The 21,710-nt window shown below is 43.0% G+C and overlaps 1 protein-coding gene and 1 long non-coding RNA gene across 5 annotated transcripts in view; one reads left to right on the top strand and one right to left on the bottom strand.

The window, feature by feature from the left end:
• The window catches only part of LOC128343611 (contactin-4), a 920,791-nt gene that overhangs the window by 321,225 nt on the left and 577,856 nt on the right, over positions 1-21,710 (bottom strand). Inside the window, exon 1 of one of the 4 annotated variants that reach the window (XM_053292991.1) lies at positions 8,722-8,739. The exons of 2 other annotated variants lie outside the window; for them this stretch is intronic. The gene's annotated coding sequence lies outside the window, so the exon portion shown is untranslated. Of the gene's footprint in view, positions 1-8,393; positions 8,463-8,721; positions 8,740-21,710 lie in introns of those variants that run through there. One more of the 4 variants, XM_053292990.1, reaches the window with a different exon arrangement.
• The window catches only part of LOC128343612 (uncharacterized), a 45,416-nt gene continuing 32,265 nt past the window's right edge, over positions 8,560-21,710 (top strand). The window contains exons 1-2 of the long non-coding RNA XR_008315609.1: positions 8,560-8,651; positions 9,676-9,812. This is a non-coding gene — a long non-coding RNA (uncharacterized LOC128343612). The remainder of the gene's footprint in view (positions 8,652-9,675; positions 9,813-21,710) is intronic.

Below are 21,710 nucleotides of genomic sequence, written 5' to 3'. Positions count from 1 at the left end.
TTTTTAGAAAGAAAGCAGAGAGTTGAACCATTAATAATTTGGCTTCAGAAATGGTCACCAGCGCCAAGCCCCATCAGGTAAGCCCAGCGAGCTCTGGCAGTCTTACAGGCAGTGATGGCAGCCTAACTCTGCTCAGTGCCAGCTCAGCTGGAGCTCCCATTTTAATTTCCTGCTCCCTGATAGTGTCACTCAGAATGACGTTAACAGGGGTCTGGGATACTGCCGGGGAGCTAAAATGGCATCTCCAGCTGTGGCAGTGCTGAGAGGAGTGCTGTTAATGTACAACAGCAGTCACCACTTGCCAGAGGGAGCATGAGCCACCATGACATAGGAGTGGGATGCACGAGGACAAAGGAAACATAGGAACATAGGAAACTGCCATATACTGAGTCAGACCATTGGTCTATCTAGCTCAGTATTGTCTTCACAGACTGGCAGCGGCTTCTCCTAGGTTGCAGGCAGGAATCTCTCTCAGCCCTATCTTGGAGAAGCCAGAGAGGGAACTTGAAACCTTTTGCTCTTCCCAGAGTGGCTTCATCCCAAGGGGAATATCTTGCCGTGCTCATACATCAAGTCTCCCATTCAGATGCAACCAGGGCAGACCCTGCTTAGCTATGGGGACAAGTCATGCTTGCTACCACAAGACCAGCTCTCTTCTCCAGGGCCTTAGACATTCTGCCCAAGGCCCTGTCAAACCGGAGACAGCCCTGCCTATACTCATAGTACAGCAGTGACCCATTATGATACTAGCAAGGAAGTTAAAGGTTTAGAAGTTGTGATGCTGCCCTAGGTCTTTACTAACATTACTGAACAATAAACAGTACTGTACAGGAAAAATAAATAGCTTCTGCAACATGAAACTACAAACCCATTAAAGAATCATGCTAGTAATTTGCAGTTATTCTGTACTTGGAGGAATATCACCTCCACTAAGAATGTGTGTGTGGGGGGGACCTTAGTCCTAGCCCACTCAGAGAGAACTCAGGCAGTGTTGTAATCAGTAAGTGATTACTTTATTAATTAGATTGAAACTGCCAAACATAACCCACTATATGTGCACACGCATGGGTGAGCACACACACACAGAGCTTCTTTTGCTCTTCTACTTAATTTCACAGTCTCTCTTCTGTTATAAATATGGGATTTTTCTTAATCATATCTTAATTGTATCTTAGATTCTTTTAATATGATGACTCAACCAGCCACTTACTATTGACTACTCTCTCGTTCATATTGTTGCATCAAGCCCAAAAGAACAGTGCCAGTGCCAGGTTTGTAAGAAGCTTTGGTCTGGGACCTTTGTGGTATCCCTTACAGAGATGGGGGGGGGATATGGGTGCACCCTAAATGATGGTTGTCATCTTCTTTTTATTTGTAATGCAAAATTCAGTTGCCAAGATTGACATGGGATTGAAATACAGACAGGGTGTCAGCAACATATTGGTGACATTCAACCCCAAATCCCTTAAGCACCTTTAGTGGTTTCATGTTGATGTTAAAAAGCATGGCAGAGGAAAGTAAACTCTGTGGGACACCATAAACCACAGCATTCAACAAGAGAGTCTCCCAGAATCATCTATTGGGGGAGGGGGAACCCTCCAAGAAAAACTGGAGCCACTGTAAAACCATGCTCCAAAGCTCCATTCTTGCAAGGCTCTCTGTGGCATTGATGGTATAACAAGCTGCTTAGCGTTCCTGCAAAACCAACAAGTCCCCCGTCTAGCTCCTGGGGTAGGTCATCCATTAACTAGGATGACCAAGGCTCAGTTCCAAAACCTGGGGGCACACCAGAGTGAAAAAGGTCAAGATGATACGTTTCATTCAGACACCACTGGAAGTGAATATCCACCATGTGCTCAAGCACAACAATGGAATGTTAAATAAATATTGGACAGAAATTATGAAGCAAGGGAGGGTTTCTCTAACAGAAGTCAATCTACTTGAAATTTTAAACAGGATGGAACAGAATCCTGTCTGCCCATGTGGCCAATTCATGTATGCCAATTTTTATAAGCCAGGATGGGAAAGGGTCAAGCACATTGTAGTGACTTCTAACATCTTGGGTACCAAATGCACTTTAGGAATTAAAATAGTAAGCAAAAATTACACCCACAGCTTAATGTGTCTGGTGGGGGGAAAATGAGACAGCGAATGCTGTCAACACCATTAACTATTTCAACATCTCAACTTCCTTGTGATTATCCTGTGATAATCTCACTTTTATCTCTGCATGATATATGGCAGAGGAATTGATGGCAATGTTCCAGTTCTGCTAGAGGAGCTACATCTGTGACAGTCTTTTGAAACCAGCCCCATATTAAGAACACAACACTCCCTTGTGCATTGTTTTGCTGATTTGAAATAGCTTCTTTGGGTGATATAAACTGAAGCACATTTCCTGAATATCAATGGGAGCTCAGAAGACAACAATTATTTACAAACTCCCATCAAGCCGTTAAAGTAATAATGTGCTCCTCTTATTTACAACCCTCAGGTGGAATCAAATTGATATAAATTCTTATTCTTTTAGGTTAAGAGCCTTTCCATCACAACTTGCAAGCACAGGAAGTTAGACCTATCATATATTACATACTGAAGTTGTTCTCATGGGCAGCCTAGCCTGGGCTCAGCTGCCCGTGTGGAGCATCGGGATCTGCATGGATCCAAGTGCTTCCGCTCAGCCTAACCCCACTCCTAAACCCAGCTCTGAGCCGAGGTTAAGCACTCCCTTAACCCAGCTGCCAGGTTTGTGTGTTTCTTCAGGCTCCATGGAGCCTGAGGAGACACAAAGATGGGCATCTAGAGAGCCCATCTGATGGGGTAATCCCCCAAGGCAATGCACTCATTGCACAGTGCCTTGTCAGATATCCAGAGGCCAGAAAATGAGTCTCTGTTGATCTGCACTTCCGGGAGCAGCGCAGATTGTATGAGTGCACGGCTTGTGCACCAAAGGGACAAAGATCGATCGTCTGGGGGGAGGTAGAACCCTGCCTTCCCCACTGCTCGCCCTGTCGTGTGAATAGCCCCACTGCAAACTACTGAATATTGCTGCTTAATTCTGAATTCCATACATACATATTGTAGTGCTTCACAGATTGTATGCTGACATCTGACACTGTAAGCATATCATATAATAGGAGGTTATAAGGAAAGTACATGGGAATTTTAATTTGGCAGCCTAAAAATAGGACTGCAGACCAATACAGAAGATGAAATTAATACTTCCTGAAGAGGTATCTTCTGTACTCAGCAACCTTTTACCTGTGAGATTAGGGTATCTGTAGTTCCCCTACTAGACACCTAATGGCACAGCAGGGAAATGACTTGAATAGCAAGCCAGAGGTTGCCGGTTCAAATCCCCTCTAGTATGTTTCCCAGACTAAGGGAAACACCTATATTGGGCAGCAGTGATATAGGAAGATGCTGAAAGGCATCATCTCATACTGTGCGGGAAATGGCAATGGTAAACCTTCCTGTATTCTACCAAAGTAACAAGAAAGCCAAAGTGTGAATCACAGGGACTATGAATGTATGTAAGTGCAAAGAGAGGCCAGATTTCAGTGGTAACTTAACTATTAATGAATTCAGAATGAATCCTCAGTATGCCTCTGCCCTCCCCTCATGTCTTCTGCCTGAGGGGGAGGGCAATATTTGCCTATGAAGACATGGAAGTACACCTATTAATCAGGGTGGATAACAGTGCATTGCATAGGCCATGAGTCTGACAGATTTTCAGCTGCCTATATTAAACAGGTGGCCCTCATTATCCATAGTTTCGGCACTCACGGTTTTGCGTATCTGTGATTGGGTAATATATACTTGACTTCGTTATCTGTGATACACAGTTCCACATATACATGGTTTTCAGTAGCACAGTTCTCCCCTTACATGTTCATGCTCTTGCTGCACATGCTCATGGGTTGTGAGCCAAGTTTGGAGGAGGATTGTAGAGTGCTTTGGTCTTCATGTTTACAGTTTTTTGTGCTTCTAAACGCCATTTGGGTAGCATTAGGCAGCCTTGAGTAACCTTTGGTATTCTCAGGGAGCCATTGGGAGCCTTTTTTTTTAGCCATTCCTATGGAGCTTCTTGGAGCTATTTTCTGGAGCCTCTTGAGCATTGTGCTGCCCTCGTAAGATGCCAATGATCACTTCTATAAATTTAATTTTAATGAAAGATTTTTTAAATTTAAAAATTCAAAGTAATAATTGATTATAGTTTTGATAATTACAGTACTGTATTATTGAATTTAAATTGCAATTAAAATCAATTCAAATAAAAAATTGATTTGAATTATCCATTGCAAATTGGTTCTCCTCTCACTCCTTGATTTTCACACAGTCCTCTCTGTGTGTCTACTTGAAACTGATTTAATTTTGTGCTGCCTCTTTAGCCAGCCTACCAACTAAACAGGCAAGTGGCTTCTGCTTTTAAGTGCTGGGCTTTACACACTACTGGAAGCGCTAGGGGGCATTGCTGGAGGAGCCAGAGAGTGGGAAAGTGGAAGATCTGAGGTGGCCAAGGTACAGTGCTGTGCTCCATCCTTATTTCTGCTTTTACCCCGTCTTTTCAGTGATTTGTTGGTCATTCTCCTAGGCTCCAGAACCTACCCCTCCAATTCCCATTGACTTAAAGTTTCATTATTTATGGTTTCATTATCCATGTTTCTAGGCCAGAATGGAACCCCCACGAATAATGAGGGACACCTGTATTAATATTTTAATGACACACCACTAATATGAACACACAAAATCAGCACAGAAAATCTTCACCCAGCAGCTGGGGTGAAGGCTCAGTCAACTAAATTTACCATTGTAAACACTTAATAAAAAGCACAAACAAAAAATAGAAGGGAACATTAATAAGGAAAACCCCCTGCCAGTCAACATTTCTGAAAAGCTATCAGCTATAGCATGGAGTGTTTGACTAGGAAAATTTGTGATGGATATCTGCATTTAAAAAAAAGATCTTTCACACACAACAATTTAGTACCTTCAGTTTAGCAGAAAATATATGTATTCTCCAAAAGGATTTAGAGGAGTTCCAGAAAGCAGAATAGTGTCTCTGTCTCTCTCTCAATCTCTCTAATACTGGGAGCTGGGTAGACTTCTTCGTTCTCCCACACAAGGATTTGATCCTTGGATTTGATTCCCTTTGATCAAGGGTCAAAAGTAGTAGCCTATTATTATTTTCAGCTGAACAATTGGGGGAAACTCCCATTACTGATGGGAGTACCATTGCCACTGCATTTTTGCAATGCTTAAAAGGCACTCAGCAGCCCGGCCTTTCGAAGTTTGGGCATGCTTCACAGTGGTTCGCAAGGAGTGCAGGCAACTCTCCCTTTAATCCATGGTTCTCTGTGCAGTGTGGAAGCCACTGGTGGAATTACTTATAACTCTGCTGCTGTTGTGTTTCCAATGCTCTATTTTAATGCATTCTGATTACTGTCATTCTTTTAAATCTGAGCCTTTTTTGTTTTTAAATTGCTCTAAGCTATCCTGGGAATGATAATACTGAAGGATGGGGTGGGAGTGTGTTTATAAATAAATGGAAATCAATTTCCTGCCTGCCCATTCCATATAATTAACTATCACTGGGGGTGGGGGATGGGAAAATGCACAATGTTTCCGTTAGCGTAAAGTGTTTTAAGAGGCATGTAAAATAAGGTGTCTGCAAACTGGTTTTTAATTTTTTATTTATGTTATTGTATTGTACTGTATTGCTCTTTGCTGTAGTGTTTATTTGGTCATTGACTGTAAATAAATGAGTTCAGTGTGAGCTTTAATTCTGGAGTTACACTGTGGAAAAGTACTAGATATTATACTTGAAACAGGGCAGTCAAGCTGAGGATAAACCACACCATTAGAAATGCAATATTAAAGATAAACCAATAACTCTTACACACACACACACACACACACACACCAGTACAGTTATCATGCAGATAATTTCTTAAACTACGTAGTTCCAACCTTTGTACAAATTAGCATAGGAATCTCCTAAGATTACACATATATTATCACAATTATTTATGAAATACCATCCATGCTTGTTGCATAGGGAACTTTACAACAGCTGAAAGGGGAGATGGACGACAATGGAAGGAGATAGAAAAAATAATAATAGAAAGGAAGAAGATGTGATTATTTAAATATTAATTATTTAATGTATTCAGTTGCAGTAGAATCAGGACCAGAGTGTTGTATCAAATAACCAAAAAAAAAAAAAAAAAGAATCAGGACCAGAGTGTTGTATCAAATAACTCCAAAGCTTTCAGGAGAATTTAAAGAAACAAGAGAGGAGACATCATGTGGGTGATGTGGGAAGGAATTCCAGACATAAGAGTGGTAAAGAAGAAAGCATGGAGTCATTCATATCAGGGACCAAGAGATTGTCAGATGTCCGGGGATAGTGGAGCCAGAGGACTGAAGGTCACCAGGAGGAGTGTAATGGGATATGAAAACAGAGAGATAAGGAGAGGGCAAGGGCAAAATGAGAGCTTATACTGGGTCTGCAAGTCGACAGAAAGGCAGTGCAGGGGTGTGACATGATCAGAGCAATGTGGAAAGAGAATGATTTTGGAGGTGAAGGAAAGCAGTGCATTAAATCTGGCCAAAGAGAAAGCTCTTCTGTTGTTGTCCCCCCCTCCCCAAGAGATAAACATGTCAGCTAGAGTGCACTGTTGTTCATATTTGGGAAGCTCAGTCCATTGGCCAGCCTGAGCAGACACTCTGGCTGAAGGTAGCATAGTCTATCAATGTCCACAATCCTCTGTGTACTTATAGCTTTGGCATAGGTGATATCAGACCTGAGAAGCAAAGCTGGAGAACAGCCAAGTGAGCAGATTTTCTGTAACAAAGCTTTCTTCCATGAGGAAATGGAACGGATCTGCTAGTGTCAGATGAACAAGTGAAGATAGCATTGCCATCAAACATTCTTGGATGGATTATAGGTTGGCACCTATCTTCCTACAACCATTTTAAAAGAAAAGAAAAGAAATCAGCATTAGCTTTACCCAAGTGTGTTGCTGGGGTAGTTCTAAATTTGGAAACTGGTTTGAGTGCTCTGCTTAGACAGAGCTGGGAAAACATTGGTACTGTTGGCTTAGAGTGTGTTCTTGCACTTATGCCAGTTATTTCTCTCTGTGTGTCTTGTTTGCAGTGAGAAAGGAGGATAAAATAATATTCAAGCTAACGTCCTATACTCCACCTGATTAAGGCTTTAGACATTATGTCTAAAAAAAGGAATATTATGATTTGGCAGGGTGATGAATAATGACAATAGGGTTGATTGTCAAACCAAGAATTTTCATCCTTCCAAATAGCGACTGTGGTCAGGGGTGTTTTCGCCCAACTTCAGCTGGTTCACTAGCTGCATCCATTCCTGGGCCAAGCAGACCTTGCTACAGCAACCCATGAGCTTGCCACTTCACGGTTAGACTACCGAAACAGCTCTGTGTAGGCCTGAGCTTGGAGACTCCCTGGCAGTTGGTGCAGAAACCGTCTGCATGGCTTCTGACGGGGGCTAGCTGCTCAGCCCAGAACACTCTGCTGCTGCACCAGCTACACTGGCTGCCAGTATTTTTCTGGGCACAATTCAAGGAGCTGTTTTTGACCATTAAAGTCCTTAACTGCTCATGGCCATAATACCTGAAGGACCACCTACTCCCATATAGTTTGTCCAGCCCTGTGAGATCCTGTAAAGAGGCTCTCCTGCACGTTACACCACCTTCCGAAGCATGGTTGTCAGTGAGCTGTGGGAGAGCCTTCTCAGTAGTGGCTCCAGCCCTTTGGAATTTCCTGCCCCTTGACCTTAGGCTTGCCACTCTCCTAGTTTAATGTTAAATGAAAATTGAAAGGTTTTTTAAAATCCCAGCAGGCCTTCCCCTGATTTTATTTATGCTTCTTTTTGACTGCCTTGTTTTACCTTTTATCCTGCTTTCCTATTATTGTAGAGATTATTGTGTTCGACTGTATTCTGCTGCATTTTATAGGGCTTTATTGTATGGTCTTGTGTTTTTTGTGTCTTTTAATGAATTCTATGTAAGCCACAAGAGATTCATATATAACGAATAGCAGCATATGCATCTTGTAAACAAACACACTTCACAGTAATCCATCTCAAAATATGGAGGTCATATTTTCAGAATGGTTCTGAAAAGGCCACTTATGCAAAAAAAACTACGATGAATATGATGGGTAGGAAGCCCTGGTAAACTAAATTCTGATGGACTGGACTTCTATTCCAATAAGCATACAAGAAAGCAAACAAGCAGAAAAAAGTAGATTAGAGTAGTAGCAAACCCCTGACACTGCAATTAGGGACAATGACAAATGATAAAAACTGTCTTCTTTTGAGGAATCTGCTACTTCTCAAGGAAAGTCAGGTTACTTACCTGTAATGATAGTTCCTGTAGTGGCCCATTGGCTCTTCACACTGAGGATGTCTGCGCCAGCGTAGACGCCATATTGGAACCTTCTAGAAGTGCTTTTTGTGGTAACCCCACCCCCTTTATGACATACAAGCACACTTATCTGACTGATTCCCTCAGTCCCTGACTACCACGATCATACCTATAGAGTGACCGCTGCAGCAGGGAGGAGGGAGGATTGTGTGAAGGGATAATGGACCACTACAAGAACTACTGTTACAAGTAAGTAACCTGACTTTCTTGTTAGTGGTCCAATTGTACATCACACTGAGGAGATTAGCAAGCTACTCACCAGGAGGGTGGGAGAAGCAGGCATCTACTGATAGATCATGTCAAGGACTGCTGCCCCAAACTGTGAGTGGTCTAGAGATCTGGTGTCCATCTGGTGTCCATCTGGAGTGGTGGACAAAGGAGAGTGGCCCTTTCCATGTTGCTGCCCTGCAGATGGCATCCAGTGGAATCCCTTAGAGGTAGGCTGTAGAAGTTGCCACGGCCCTTGTCAAGAAAGCTTTGAGGGAAGGCAGTCGTTTCTTCCTAGCAAGCATGCAGGCTAGTTTGATTTTTCTGTGATCCAGGCCAACAAATGACTGTTGGGGCAGCCCCTCCCCCACCATCCCAGGAGTATGGAAAGACCGGTGTGCCCTGAGAGGAAGACAAGAAAGGATGTGCCCAGGCTAGGGAGCTCTTGTCCTCAGCTCCTGAAAAGACCAATAGCCTGAGACGTTTTATTAATCTTCTGTAATTTGCTTCTTTTAATATTGTAAACCGCTTTGGGTGCCTTTGTCAAGGCAGAGAGGCAGTATAAAAATGTAGCAAACAAAAAAACAAACAGTATTGGGTGGAGACTTGTTTGCCCTTGTTATGCCCAGCCCTGAGTCCGCCCTGAGTGTTCGCAGCTCCGACACCCACCGGGCTGATGTGATCACCAGCAGGAAGGTTGTCTTGATAGTCTGGTTTTTAAATGGGCAAATAGCCCTTGAGGTTCCAAGGAGAAGCTAGCCTTGAAGTTGGAAAAAATAAATGCAGTAGGCCTTTAAAGAACCTTTTAACTGGGTCCACAGATAAGATGTGGGTGTAGGATGTGTAAGCTGCAATAGCAGCTAGATGAACTTTCAATGAGTGAATGGATACATTCAACTTATTTAAATATAACAGGTAAGAAAGAATGGACTCAAGTGAGGTCGCTTTGGAGCTGATCCCTTTAGAGGCCATTAATACACTTAATCATGTTCATTTTGCATTGTAGGAACATTGTGCAGATGGTTTCCTGGCCACTGTGATGACGTTTAGGACCTCTGGGTTTTGGATTACCGGGTGCTGATCCTCCAGGCCATGAGGTGGAGACTTCCCATGTCTGAATGTAGCACTGTCCCCTGTTCTCTGGTAAGTAGATTGTGATGACTGAGCAGAGGCAGATGCTGCCTTTTTGTAAGGGTTAGGAGTGTAGAGAACTAGGCCTGTCAGGGCCACCATGGAGCAATGAGAATGCAATTCAGACTTCCTTCCTGGATCTTCCAAAGTACCTTTGGTATCAGTGGTAGTGGAAGAAACATGTACAAGAGCTCTTTGTCCCATAGTAGTAGAGACACATCCCCCAATGACTGGGGCTTGGGATGTGCTCTGCTGCAAAATCATTTGCACTTTTTGTTTTCTCTTGTAAACATGTCTATGCACAGATGGCCCTATCTGTGGAACAAGCTCTGTACTACAGAGTCGTCTAGTGTCTATTCATGGGACTGTGTTAGTTTTGTGTGGCTCAAAAAGTCCACCCGCACAATCTCCTTTGCTGCCCTGTGGATAGTGGAAGGCCAGACATGATGGCGGAGGCACCATTTCCATATGCTGACAGCAAGTTGGGACAAGGTAAGTAAGTCCTGCCTTGATGGTTCGAGTATGATTTTGCCATCACATTGTCAGTCATGACCAACATGGACTTGCCAGTGAGGAGTGGCGAGAACAACTTAATGGCCTTCCAGATGACAAAGAGCTCCAACCGACTGATGTGGTATGTAAGTTTGTGGTTGAGCTACCAACAGCTACCATCTAAGTATAGGAATAGGCGAAAGGTGTGTTGGTGTAGATGTGCTACCACCATAGCCATACTCTTGGTAAAGACTCTTGGAGCTATGGAAGAGCCAAATGATAGATGTTTGTATTGATAGGCCCTCTTCCCGATGCAGAAGGAAAGGTATTTCCTGTGGTTTGGGTGAAATGAGATATGAAAATAGGCATCCTTGAGGTTGATTGCCGCAAACAAGTCATTGTGGAATAGAAGCTGCAAAATATGACTTAGAATAACAATATGAAAGTGATGATAGTAAATGTAGGTGCTGAGATCATGTAGATCTAGAACAGGCAGTAATCTGCCATCTATTTGGGGGATTGCAAAGTAGTGCGTGCAAAAGCCCACAGCTGTTTTGTTGTATACTACCTGAATGGCACCTTTCTTGACAAGATTGCCTACTTCCTGCTGTAGGATGGGAGTGGGCTGTGTACTCTGAATTCCCGAGAAGACTGGAAGATTGCAAAATTCTATTGCATATCCCATGCGTATACCAGTTATAATCCATTGATACGTAGTGATGGATTGCCATGTTTCTGCATAAGGGAGGAGCTTGGAGCCAAACAGTGCCATATCAGACCCTTTCCACATAGGCTGGCTTGACCTTCTGTATGGTTTTTTGACAGCAGCTGTCTTCTGAAAGGAACTATAGGGATGATACCTGCTCCTCATCTGGTCTTGTTGATGGAATAATTGGCAAGAAGATCTCTGTTGTGCCTGTGCAGGCCAAGAACATTGTTTAGATGGAAGCAGGGATTTTATCTCCACACATTAAGTCATCTGAGTGTGGGGAATCAGGTTCCTTTTATATGGATGAGATGGTATCCCCCTCTGAGTCGGAGTCTCAGTAGTTCCCACAAGCGTGTCACCTCCAGCTGTACAGGCTTACTTGGTTGAGATGGGGCTGAAGACTTTACTGGCTGATGGTATGATTTAGTAGTAACTTTGGTGTCTTTGTTTTAGACTTGAGTGGCTTCTGGACAGATATCTTGGCCCTCTTGCAGGATGATGGGGATCTTGATCTTGAAAGGGATCTGTAATGTTTAGAACTGTGCCAATAGTGGTGGTACCTGTCCCTATCCTCTGCTCCCCAGTAAATATCTGATTTGGGCGAAATACCTTAAGTGGCACAATGGGGAAATGCTTGACTAACAAGCAGAAGGTTGCTGGTTCAAATCCCTGCTGCTACTATATTGGGCAGCAGCAATATAGGAAGATGCTGAAAGGCATCATCTCAGAACCGTAAATGGGCCAAACCAGTATGAAGAAGACCTCAGCAGCATCCCCCAGAGGCCGCCAGGCCCAGCCATAAGTTCCTTTAAAAAAAAAAAAATTTAGACACACACACCCCTGCCCGAGACGGGCCTGAAACGGTTCAGCCTTGAGCTGAAATGGGGCCTGTCTTGACATGCACGGAACCAAACCGGGCACGGTTTGGTTCGTGTCTGGTTCTATTCAAACTGGGCTTCCCGGTTCCATGCACACCCCTAGCTTTAACCCCAATGTCGAAGCTTTAGGAGCTGGGAGTAACTGCTCCTTCAGTGGAGGAAGCACAGAACCCTGCTTCGGTATGGACAGAGTTGCCTGCGACATCTCTGGAGTTAGAAACTCTGGTTCCTCTGAGCACAGAATTCCAGAGCTCTGTATGTTACTGCTGGAATTATTGGGTAGTAGGCATGGTTTCAAGGGCTGTTGTAGCATGCAAGGCCCTTTCCCACAGCAAACCATGGAGTCTGGAGGCTCGGTTTCTGCAGCCCTGCCTAGTAAAGGCCAAGCAGATTTTTCAGAGATCAACTCTGTGAGTCTCTCTCCAAAAATACACTAGGCTCTCATTGTGCCCATCCAATGACAGTTAGTGGAGCAAGTTGTACAATGTTTAGGAGGCCCTAGCACCCAAAGAATGCATCCGGCCTATCGGGAGAAATGGGGGAGAGGGGACTGGACTAACCAAAAATGGTAAAGGAATGCCTGAAGAATGAAGAGATATACAGAGGGAAGAAACAGAAATTATAAGGGACCAGTATACAATCCTTTTCTCTTCCTTTTCCTTTTCTTCCTTCCTTTCTTTCTCCCCCCACCCCCCGCTCTCTCATGAAAATAAGAGTCAGAATGTTCTCCGATGTCACTATCGTGGCAGTTAGGAAAAAGACTGAGGAAGTCAATCAATTAAGTGTGTCTGTATGTCATCAAAGGGGCGGAGTTACACCAAAAAGATAGGACCTCTAGAAGGTTCCGATATGGGGTCTACGCAGGCACAAACATTCTCAGTGTGAAGGACAATCTGACCACTAGCAAGAAATCATGCGAGCATAGTATAATTTTTATACACTTCATTGAATTGTATAAATGATTGTGACAAAAATCCCTTTCTATCAGGATTTGAATAGTATTAGGGCATATTTTGCCAGTTGAAAAAAGTTGTATTAGCCTTCCCTAGTAAAAAAAACACAACAAATAAAGGCAGTATCACTTCCATTTTTACAATTGTTCTATCAACTTATACCACATGGAAAGTGGTATAACTAATGTTTTAGTTACGCATTCAAATTGTGATTACTGTACATAAAACACCAGATTCAGAGGTTTAATATGTTATGCTTCAGTAATAAAGAAAACTATCAGTTCTACTACCACAAGCATTTAATTCCAAGCAGTTTATTACTTTTGGGTTGACTATTTTCAAGAAGTTAGAAAATATTTAAAACTGAATATCTTGCAACACAAGGCTTTTCTTTTTGTTTAAAGGATAATGCAGAACCACAAAACATGTTAGTGTAATTTGTACATGCAGCATTTGTACACATAGCCACTACACACACACACACACACACACACACACACACACACACCTAAATTCTTTATTGCTTAGAGTCACATTCCAAGTCATTTAGAAGCCTACATGGAGTGGTGAGAAATCCTCTGAAGTAGGAATCTGACAGCACTATTGCAGAAGAGTCTTATATTCATTAATGAAGTCTCTGAGGGGAGCAGCAGTGGAGTCTGCGGGAAGCACCTTTTGGCAGGGGGAGAAGAAATGGGTATGCTTGACCAGGGTCTTGGTTCTAGAGGACCTAGGACTACTCACTTTCCTTTCTTCATTATGTGTAACCTTTTATATCATCTAACATAATAAAACTTTGGCATGGCTTGAATTTTGGAACTACAAATATGCTAATTTGGAACTGAGGGGTGTGCCCCTGCCCTTGAAACTGCACATTTTCTATCTGGTTGCACATTTTTTAAAACCCTGTTGTTGCTGGCTTGATCCAGTCCGTTGCTAGAGGCAGCAAAGGCAAGAGCCATTCAGGTCAATTTTGTCTCTTTTCTTTCACTGGAGCAAGCCAACATAACTCAACTTCTAATTTTGTTTTTCCTCAACCTATTCTAAAATCTCTTCTCTAGCTTTTTTTTTAATGGCCTCCAGCAGCAGTTGAAAAAACGCTTCACTTTGCCTATCTGTTTATATCATGCATGTTTGTGATTGTGCATGGTCCCTGAAGCCAAGCACTGCTAGCAACGCAGGTGTCTCTTGGCATTATGCTGTTAACTAAGTGTTAGTTTTGGACTCCTACTATTCCCATTACAGCAGATTTTCCAAACACAATTCATTCTCACATGTTCTTTACAACTTCTTCGCTGTACACATTTCACCTGTACCATCTGTGCTATCATGAGCTTTGCCTTTCCCCACACTTCATCTTCAAGATGCTTATGTGGTAATACATGAATAATGAATCAATGTTAAATGAAAGCCTCCTGGACAATTTTCTGGGGGGCGGGAGACATATCACTGTAAAAAAAGAATATTCCTAAAAACTTGTTTCCTTGTTTCAATTTGTAGCAAGCAATGCTTTTAGAATTACTGTTCAGTGGGGACTAGATATTTGGACTGGTTTATAACAGTACCCTGATAGTGCAAGACTCAAACCTGTGCTTAAGGGTTCTTTCATATTTCACATTTTAATACAGGTTAAGGACCTCATTAGACTACAAGAGAATACCCAAACATCTGGGAGACTATTCTTGCACAGCTTAGATAAGCATATTATGCATTTTCCTGTATTTATGCATTTATCTGAGTCAGCTTAGCTTACCGGTACTTTGCTGGCATGGATCAGAGCTGAGGAAAGTGGAACAGGTGAAAAAACTCTTCCACCTCACAAAAAGGATGAGTGACAGGCATGAAAGTTAATAGAAGAATGCAACTATAGGAGATCCAAGTTTAATTTTAGTAGGACCCTGTGCTCAAAATTCTGAATGTGCCCATAACAAAAACATGCAGAAAAGTTAAGCAAGCACCACAAATTGCAAAGTGACTCCATGAAAATGGAAGTTAACTGGTTTAATAGCAATTGGATGCTTTGACCTTTGTAGATGAGCAAGTTTTTTCAAAGATGCTGGAAATCAGCATAAGGAGCCTCACTTGGGCTCCTTTTACAAACCTGAATCAGCTGCAATACATGTAAACATTTATGGCTAAGAACCACTATACTGGGTTTGATCAATAATCATATTGAAGGAAAAACGTTTGGGGCAGTGTACAAATTTGATAAGTAAGTAAGTAAATAATATGGTTTTTCCTTTCCCAGTTCAGGCTCATCCTTTCAGAACTGACATTTGTGTCTTTTAAGACATAAGAGTTTATCTTATCTTTAAACTTGAGACAAAGAGCTGGTTTGGACAATACATCCACCAATCCATTCTAATCATGTGGGGAAGGAGTGTGGGAGCACATATCTATCTCCCATCTGATCTGCTGTCCTGCCATGACACAAATCGTGCAAGGAGGTAGTTTATGTAAGCCACCTCTTAATGCAAGGATTTCATCAACACATTGAGAGGTGGTTCAGGTGAACTTTCCCCTACATACAGAAATAGTAAGTGGGATGATGCACCAGATGGGGGAGAGGTGCATACCTACGCTTGTATCCTATGCAATTAGGCTGGACTGTGTTCAGTAATCCAAAAACCTTTGGTTTAAGATGAGAGTTAAGCGGCTTTACATTTTAACTCATGCTCTAAAAGAATGGAAATTGCAAGTTAAGATGCCCATCTTAACTTCTGCACCATATAAACTGTAAGGACTTTGAAATGAGGCTCCATGCACCCACACTTTGCCTTGGTCTTTCGGTTGGACATTGGGCTGGGGAGGGATGCATTCAGGTAGACACTGAACAAGTGCCCCTTCCCTAATCGTTTCCTAGAGATGGCCCTGATGAATTTCTGCCTGATGCATCTTTGATCAAGGATCATCATTTCTGATACTGAGGCAACTGTAGCCTGCAGATTCCTGCAGTCTAACATCATCTGTGTCTACATAGGTGTAACTATAGGGGGGGCAGAGGGGGCATGTGCCCCGGGCGCCACTTGGCAGGGGGCACCAAAAAGTGCCCCCGCCGATTTGCCGGAAAAAATTTATTTATTTATTTATTTATTTATTTTTTGCAGAGCAGTCCCCCTCCCCCGGTCCCCCCCCCATTGGCATTGCTCATCCAGCACAGGACGCCGCGGCGTCTTCATAGTCCAAGTCTCTGACTCTCACTCCCCGGCGCGCCCCACCGCCCCGCCACCAGTCGCGCATGCGTCGAGAGGAGGACACGCACCAGAGCAAACTTCCTGAACAACTCCCTCTCCTGAACGCCCGAACCAGTTCCCCTTTTTGCTCATTCAAGTCCTTCCTCCCCTATAATCTAACCACGTTTTAACTGAAAAGGTTCATGGAGGGGGAGATGGGGGGATGTGGAACCTTGGGTTCCGCATCCCCCCATCTCTCCCTTCCTGGACTTTTTCACTATGTAATGCAAGCTAATTTAATTATATATCATCATCAAAATGGATTAGCTGTTTCAGCCCATCAGGAAAGTCTAAACCTCCACCGATTTAATTAACCAGACTGAAAATCAGATGAACAGAGAATGTTTTAATGAAAGGTGGTATATAAATTTAACAATAAGTAAAACTATCATTAGGAGCAATTAGTGATTACTTAAACATTGGTGCTGCCAAACAATTTGTAAATAAAACTTGAAGCCCTTTGAAAATAAGCTGGAATTAATTGTAGGTTGGGAAGGGGGTGAAAGTATATACTTCTAAACATTTATTGTTAAATTTATATACCACTTTTCATTAAAAACAACCCCAAAGTGGTTTGGTTTTAGTCATGGATTTTAATTTTAATTGCTCTTTTTGTCAATGTGATGAAGATTAGTTAAATCTGAGTGGTCTTAGGCAACCAATGTTGCATCTGAAATGCCATTTCATTTTTTTATTGTCATAAATACTCTCCAACCAATTTAAATAGCAAAGGTGTATACTATCGCTTTATTCAATTGCAGGGAATCTCAAAAAAGCAGGATTTGCAACTAAGGCAGTGCATATCTTCTCTAAAATGGCCCTTTTATAGTTTTTCTAACTTTGAAATCGTAACATAAAACAAAGCATAAATGCATAAATGCTTCCCCCTCCATTTGAAACCTTTTCTGGTGTAAATAGTGCACGGTTTTGGAAAGGGGGAGTCTTTCTTTAACAGCGGGAGAATAAGGCGTCTTTAGCACTATCACCCTAGTCCCTCGAATTACTTTGGAGTCCTTGGTTTTCTTTTTGTTAAAATACAGTCACTCACAAGGGAAAGTCAGGAACAGAACCAGGGCGTGAGGGAGGGGCATCATAATCATAATCATCATCATTGCATCATAATTCTGATGTTTGAGATACAAGCCAACTTCACAGGGTTGTTGTGAGGAAAAACCTAAGTATGTAGTGCATTTTGAAATTTTTGGTAATTTTTGTAATTTTTTATATTTTTAAAATAAAAGTTTTCTGAAACATGTGTGTCAGTCAGATGTATGTTGGGGACGCGGCGGGGGGGGGGGGCAATTTCAGTGCTTGCCCCGGGCGCCGTTTTCCCTAGTTACGCCTCTGTGTGTCTACCAAAGTTTAATGTCACCACCTCATCAAACAAAACAACACCAAATGGTTTTCTCCTCCTCCTCCTCCTCCTCTATGCTTTTATTTGTTGTGCAATCATTGGGGTTTTTTGGGGGGAGGGGGGTTGAGCAGTAATCCCTGCCATATAATCCAAATGCAGACTATAACATAATCCCAAGTGCAGACCAACCAAAATAATATGCTGCATACAGACCACTTATGTTTGGTGTGTTTGTATTATTATTACACCTTACTTTCTTCCAACCAGAGACAGGCCAACAATGTTTTCAATGGGAGCACTCATTAATAACTTAGCCTATATGTGAGTCAGCGACTATAGTAGTCTCATAACACATACTCTCTCCGTATATAAAAATCTCTCAGGGTACCTGAGCTGCAGCATTGCAACAGAACGGGCACACTTGTTTTAAAAGGCTGAAAACCCCTGCATTAAAGTATCTGTACTGAACCAGTCCACCTCCTCCTGGTCACAAATTAATTTTTCTCCCCACCACCAAAACATGGATTGGAGAGCTTATAGGTATACCCACTATGCTTATCAAATCTTTGGATCCATGCTCCCCAAAATAAAACTCTGTGAGGGGAAATGTAATTTGCAGAACATCTCCAAGTCAGCTACCTAGCCTCCGAGCTAGGTAGTACTTCCAAAATATACAGATACAGTACTTCTAAAAGCACAAAAAATCTGGTGGCTTTTCAATCAGTCCATCAGATGATGGCCGTTCAATAATAATGCTATGAACAACTGTCATTTTACAGAAGCAACATCCATCAAATAAAATGAAGGAACCAATGTCAATCATTTGAGATAATAAAGTTGTTTCAAAGGAATCATTACATAGGATCAATATCAGATGCATATCAAATAAATTTCACTTCTCTGCCCCAGTTTGTAACACTTTGCCAGGCCACTACCCCACCCCCCATATATCAGTGTTTATGGAGGAAGAAGGAAAATCATATTCCCTAAGCACAGGTGCTATTTTATTATTTTCCGTGCAGACTAGAAGATCTTTCTTTTAAAGTTATGGCAATGTTCATTACAAAAAACAAACCACCTTTTTTCTGCTCAATGCCTCAGTCATTAGTATTCCATAATTAACATATTTTATTAATTTACTTAGATTTTTAATTCATGCTTGCTAAGCACTGAGTTTTGAGCTGAAACTCAGGTCTCATATTATGCACCAGGTCTCACGATCAGTGAGACCTGGTTTTTCCAAGTGCGCAGGGAGAGTGGGCTAAGCCTGCTCTCACTGCACACGAGTGGGGAGGGAGCCCTGGGCGGCTGGATCGGCTGCCCACACGATTGCTGGCTCCATGATGGAGCCGCAGGGGGCTGGGGAGCTCGGGGGCCATGTGGCCCCCGGAAGTTCCAGTGTGCCCTGTGCGAGCACACAGGGCATACTGGGGAGACCCCCGGAGCCGGGAGGTGGCTTTTCGCCTCTCCTCCGGGGGTCTATTTGTGAGTAGCTGCAGCGCGGAGCTGCGCCGTGGCTACTCAAGATCAGATAGCCCGGGTTTGCGGAGTGCTTGCTCCACAAACCCGGGCTAAGGGGAGGGGTACTTGAGCGGGTTACCCGCTCTAGAACCACTGGGCTTGCAGCTGAGCCCAGTGGTTCTCACGATCAGCAAAAATCGGGCTAGAGGAGGCTAGCCCGATTTTTGCTGATCATGAGAATAGCCCCAATGAGTTGCACGGGATAGTTCTGAACAAATGATACTAATTGTGGCTTTGCAAAGTTAGAGCCATTGCTCCACTTTAAGAGGCTGCTGAACCATCAGGAGAGAACTTATTACCTTACGAAGCTGAGTCCTGAGCAGATAGGAAGCAAAATCAGACAAACAGCTCTATACCATAGTTTGCCTATTGTATGTCTGGAAGCTCAAACCATGCTCAGGGTTCTCAACTATGGTTAGCACAAACCATAGTTTCATATGGTGTCTGAATCCAGCTAGGGTGTCTTGACTCTGCCTAGGGGAAGCTAGTCACAGCAAGCCGGGGCCGGAGAAGACCAGGCAGACATTGAAAGGCAAAAGAGACTGAGAACAAGAAGGATTCACAGGATATGCAGAGCACTGTACTGGACCACAGAGCTGTGATAACATACTCAGGAAAAGACTGTTGTACCTGCATCAGCTGGCTGCAACTGATGTGCTCCACCTACTTCTTGGTGCTACTTGGTCTCATGAGATATTTGTATGTCTTCATGTCTCATCCTCCCAAGGAGATCCCTCCACCTCATGAGATTTTCTAGGTCAGTCTGTGGGCTGGCAGCCACACATTCTGATAACACAACCATAACTGAATCTGGGTTTGATGGTGGTGTTATTCCTGGGGGTTTAGTGGAGATGATGGTGGCTCCTCAGAATCAGCCCAGGAACTCCAGAATAGGGTCTTTCTCGGGTGCAGGCACTTGTTCAGGAGTTTTCTAAAACTGTGAAAGGTAGGGTCGAGTAAAGGAGGAACCTCTGACTCTGGTTTGGATTTGGGGACTCTGCTGGCAACTAACTTCTACGACCACGTGCTGAAAGTAAATACAACAAAAGTAACAACAGCAGTCCAGTAAAATAAACTAAGCAGCCATACTGTTAACAGCCATATTGCTGTGATTTAAAAAACAACACCACTGATAAATTAAATCCAAAGACTTTTTGCTTTGTGTTCTTGAGGATATGATAGTAAATGCATCAGATATATTACTAGCGTTACAAATTCCACTCTATGGACCTAGTCTGTGATCTGAAAAAGACAGAATAGAGAAGCAAAGAAAAGACAAATTTAGTCATTTTTCCAAGATGGCAGGTATCTGTGGTCAAAGAAGCATTTTTCATGTTCTAAAAAATTATATAAAAAACCGAGAAAGGTAAAATTTAAAATTATAGCCTCCTTTAAAAATAAAAGGAAATAATATTTTAGCAAACACTTTTTCAAGCTTAACTTGGCCAATAATAGATGTGTCCATGCCCTCTAACTACAAAGCACATGGGCAAATACTTCATTTTATATAAACACTGCTTAATTTCTTTAAAAAAAGAAGAAGCTGTAATTTCAATCATGCCTGGAAGCCACTGCTCTGAGCTCAGAAGCAGGGTCGGCTCAAAGCTTGGGGTGGCCCAGGTGAAGCCTGCCCAGGCTCACCACCCACCCACCTGGGCACTCACCACTGCCTGGTCACCCTCCCGGGTGCCCTCCTGGCCACAGTAAACAGGAGGGCGGGAGAGCAACAGGGGGCACATGCCTGCCCTCCTCGTTGCTGCCACTATCCACTGCTTGGTGGTGGCAGCAGCAAGGAAGGCAGATGGGTGATGTGGAACACCTGCCTACTCACCTGACCTCCTTGCCATGGTCTCCACCCGCCACTTTCAGTTGCTGCCCTTGCCAGCTTTGTGCTCTAAGCAGGTGCTTAGCCAACTTTAATAGGTGGACCGCCAGCCCTGCTCAGAGGTCTTCAGCCTAATTCTAGGTGCTAATTAACTGACAGAGCTTATTAAGATAGAGAAAGGGAAAGGCACTGCAGTGCATGCTTTACCATCACTGTCATTTTCCATGACTGAGCTTTGGCACACATGAAAGCTTGAAATGTCCTAACATATATTGAGTCCTGCATAGAGGTTTTTCTTAAAATTGGTTTCCTAAATCTGACATTAGTTTTATGCTGACATGAAACAACTTTCAGTGAAATACTAGTGAACTTCAGTAGCAAGCTATGTCATACCTCTTATACCCAAGCATGGTAAAGCATACATTTGCAGGGTACCTGAAGGCATTATCTTCACTTTGATTCTTAAGCCCCTGGACAGCTCCTGCTGTAACTGTGCCACAAGACATGTCCTTCTGATAGTCAAGGGGTCAGGTCAGACTGGAGAGCTGGTCTTGTGGTAGCAAGCATTACTTGTCCCCATAGCTAAGCAGGGTCTGCCCTGGTTGCATATGAATGGGAGACTTGATGTGTGAGCACTGCAAGATCTTCCCCTCAGGGGATGAAGCCGCTCTGGGAAGAGCAAAAGGTTTCAAGTTCCCTCCCTGGCTTCTCCAAGATAGGGCTGAGAGAGATTCCTGCCTGCAACCTTGGAGAAGCCGCTGCCAGTCTGTGAAGACAATACTGAGCTAGATAGACCAATGGTCTGACTCAGTATATGACAGTTTCCTATGTTCCTACAACAGACTGCAATTCCGATTTCCAAAGCACTGGAAAATCTGGTTTGATCACATGAACTGTGAGGCCGCATTCACGTGTAATCTAAAACTAGAGGTTGGCAAACCCACG

This window comes from Hemicordylus capensis, chromosome 2 (genome assembly GCF_027244095.1).
Source record: "Hemicordylus capensis ecotype Gifberg chromosome 2, rHemCap1.1.pri, whole genome shotgun sequence".
Lineage (NCBI taxonomy): Eukaryota > Metazoa > Chordata > Lepidosauria > Squamata > Cordylidae > Hemicordylus > Hemicordylus capensis.
This window is presented reverse-complemented; position numbering and strand designations above follow the sequence as displayed.